Source organism: Myotis yumanensis, unplaced genomic scaffold (assembly GCF_028538775.1).
Source record: "Myotis yumanensis isolate MYYU_CA2020_CCGP unplaced genomic scaffold, mMyoYum1.0.hap1 SCAF_1, whole genome shotgun sequence".
NCBI lineage: Eukaryota > Metazoa > Chordata > Mammalia > Chiroptera > Vespertilionidae > Myotis > Myotis yumanensis.
The window spans coordinates 45,640,225-45,644,381 of NW_027223752.1; positions in this window are offsets into that span (position 1 = coordinate 45,640,225).

Consider the following 4,157-nt stretch of genomic DNA (forward strand, 5'->3'; position numbering starts at 1 on the left):
GTCCCTCTCCACCTTATCTCCACCGGGGTCCCTCCGAGGTTGAGGTCCTTCCCTTCTTCACATGCCTAGAAGTGAAGGTTTTGAACAGTGTGTGAGATCTGAAGTTCACATGCACAGCCTGACCTACTCAAGACAGTGTGTGGGGCTGTGAGAGAACTGGTGAAGGACGGGGAGACAGTGGAGTCTGGATATTTGACTGAGTCTAAAGGACATCAAAACAGCCGGTGGCACATGGGAAGAAGGGGCTGCCAGGCCGTTGTGTTTGTGTGGAACAAGCCGACTGTTTCCTCCCACGTGAGTGGCCGGTTTTGTTTTATCTGTATGCAGCCACTATCCTCTTTTTCCCCCACAGACCAACTACAATTCATTCTTTTTGTGATCTTTGTTTTGACTTTTTTTTTTTTTGGTTTCTTCCATTCAACTCTTATTGTGCTGCATAATATCAAAATATTTTCTTCAAAGACAATTTCCTTTAAAAATAAACTGTTATCAGGAGAGAAGCTATGTTCACAGCTGGTAAAGGCATGATTAAATAATCACTGTATGGGGAATTGCAAAGCAATTTCATAATATAGCCTTAGAATCCAAAGAGAAAATCGAAGGAAACATTCCATTTAGTTAAGAAAACTCTTAATCAAATGAAGCGTTTGAACTCTAGTTGGTTTTTGTACTTTTTTTTGGGAGGGGGAGGAGGGCAACTTTCTGTATATGCATGTTTTACTTGGTGAGCCTTTGTAAGAGGTTATCTTAATACAGTTATGGGTTTCCTGAGAGTTTGGTTAACCCTCTAATTACATATAAAATCGCCTTGCAAATAGTTACACTAAATGTTTTGGACATAAATTTGACTCCGGTTCTTATCTTTACTGCCAGTCTCTGCCATAGCTTTGTTTTAATTTTTTATCTTATTTTAAAAATTATCACTAATCTAACAGGAAACAAGAATATTTGAAGAGAAGCCTTTATATTCTTCATGCTCATAGAGTGACATGGACTCTTTTACCCATGAGTAGTACAGTTATGAAGAAAGAGAACCTACTTTTGAATTGAAAAGGCTTGGGCTCTGCCAATGACTAGCATCTAACTCTCAGAAATCACCTCACCTCTCTGAGGCTCAGTTTACCTCATCTGTAGACTGGGCACAAGGTTACAATTTTCAGGTCTGTGCTAATGACTAGAGTTTACCAGTGCAAAGTCCTCATCACAGTGCGTGGCAGGTCCCGGATGCTCAGGAAACAATAGCTATAATCATTACCATGATGATGCTGGCAATTTGGTGGACACCAGATTTTACATAAAAGGTCTCACTTTAAAACTGATAAATGTCAGAGCTACTGAAGAGGAATTTTAAAAATGCTTATGAGAACTTTTAAGGCCACAAATGTACATATTCTAAACTGAAATATAATTTTATGCCTTTGGTTTCAGGGCCAGTATATATTAATTTCAGATAAGAATTATTTTATTTTTTAACATCATTAGGTATAGATATCCTGTACTAATACAAAAAATTAAAAAATTTTATATAATTTACTTATGTAATTTATGCAATTAATTTATTATTTATTTTATAAATAATATTTAATATTCATTGCATAAATATTTATTTATTGCTTACATTTAACCAAATTGTGTAATTTAATTGTAATTGTGAGACAGTGTAAATTCCATTAGAAAGTTTTATTTGAATGATTATAAATGTGATTCTATTATCAGCCCCAAATTTTTAAATAATAAATTTAGTTATGACACATTATTTAAATACCTAAATGTATCTTTGAACTTTACATGTTGATTTACTTGTATAAAATGACATAGCTGAGGATGTCTGTTTTATAAAGCTATATTAAATCCTCAAAAAATTGAATAGCAGAAAAATCTTTCCAAATTTTGTGAAATGACATTATTTTTGTTGTTTACATGTAGCTCAGACTATTTTAATGCTTGTGTATATGCTAAAATCAAAATTACATATTCTGAAAACATACCTATCTTTTATAACAGACTTGGTACATGCTTTGAAAGTAGCACATTCAGCAAACCATTTAATCAATTTACATAATCGTATATTCAAAGTGCCTTTCCAAAGCATATTTACCTATATTTTATCCCCAAGGAAATTTGAATTTTATGTAAGTATGTATATGTCATTTTTGTATTTCTCTTGAAAAGTCATAGTTAACATTCTATAAAGACTTCCATTAGTATTAATTCAACAGATTAATTTCAGAGAATGATATTTTAATTAAACTCTTGGGTGTTTTGTTTTTTTACCTCTTATAGAAATGCTATATCATACCTGTTAATAAGGTTTATCTTCAATGAAAAGATAATCTTGCCTATCCACACATAACCTCCTATGCACATAGGATTTTTAAAGATGAGATGTGTTTAGTTATTCAGTGAAGGACATTCTCTGATTCTACAAACGAGAAAGAAAACTGGTGACATGCAGATAAAGAGAATCAACCTCGTTTTAAAGCTTATTGCTTTGTATTTTTGTCTTATGAACTTTGAATTGAACTTCTGCACGGGATCTGATCTGGATGAAATGTCATATCTGAGACTAATCCTTATCTCCTAAACGTTTCCTTTGTTTCTTGGATTCTTTGGGCTTTACCCTCTTATTTTATTGTGAGTGGCCCAGAGCTTTGATCTTCAATAAGCTCTGGCTTGCAACACAAACCTTTGCTTTGGTATGACACACAGAGGGACATGGGTATACTCAGAAAATCTAAATAGACAAGAGGTTACTTCTTCTGTGGTTAGGGCTGAAGGCAAATGGGGTAACTTCAGAATTTATTGTCTCCCATTACATTATGGGAAACTAAAAATTCACACGGGTATTTTAACTTTAATTCGAAAGCACACCTGTGAGAACAAGTTTTGATGTACAGTGTATATCTGTTTCTCATTTCGTTTGCAATCGTTTCTTGAGTTTTAAGAACGAAAGTTTTGCCCTTTGTATTGCTGCAGACAGAAACATGTCGAGCCATCTTTCAGATTCCAAATTCCTTTCTGGTTAAAAAATTACATTAAGATAGTTTTGAAATGGTACAATAAGTCTACACATTATGGATATACTAAACACAGACTATATCACTCATAAGTTTTCTTTAGCCTCAATAATAACTAGAAGTGCCAAGTGCATACTATAAATAGAAGTTGTAAGTATTTTGTCTGCAAATAATATTTCCTATTTCCTGACTATGTAAAATTGTTCTTACTTTAAAGAAAAAAATGGTCCATAAAAATTTCTGAACCATATAATTCATTATATCCTCAGTTTCAGAGAATATACTCAATAATCCTATATTGAAGGCATGTATTTAGACTAAGAGACATCTATACATGTTAGATATATATGTACAATGCACCTCTAAAACTGGGGGTATCATATATAGAATGTTTCGACACTCAGATTACCCTAAAGATGCTTGAGGAGAACTTCAAAGGGTTTCCTCCTTCAAGGAGATCTACTAATAAGTTAACTATAAACATATAAGTAGTAGTTTTGTAAGGCAATTTTTTGGGGGGCTGGGTGGGGCCTTTGTTCAAGCAAAAATTGTTATGTACCATGCCGGATCCAGCCATATGACTCTATCGATGGCAAGTTTATCGTTTTGAGATGGAGACGCACACTTTTATGTCCCTCAAAATAAAAACAACTAAGACGTTGATTTTACACACTTAATAAATGAGCAATTAGGATGGAAACATTTTATTTGCCAACATCAGACATTTCCCTAACAGACATTTCTACTAACATTTTCATGACATTTTAGCTGAAAGGACCAGGTCAGAAACATATGGGTAGACAGCTCCAAACCACAGGTTATGTTTTATGCTGAGGAATCAGTCCTGTTACCATGACTCTGATGGCAGTCTTTTACTCCCAAGAATCAGACACTTTCAGTATGTTGCTCTTTCTTTATGTATTTACATACATGCTGATATTTTTTTAAACTGGGACTCACCCACTCATTCCCAAACAAGCACTGAACTTTGTGAGTTCATAACCTGAATCCAAGCTGTAGGTGATGTTTGTAATTCTAAAAATGCCAACATTTGTCATTGTGAATTATGTTTCCTTTAGGAAATTCCTTTACTAGAGAGAGGCAGTCATTTTTGACACTAATCAGATGCCTCGGTGCTGA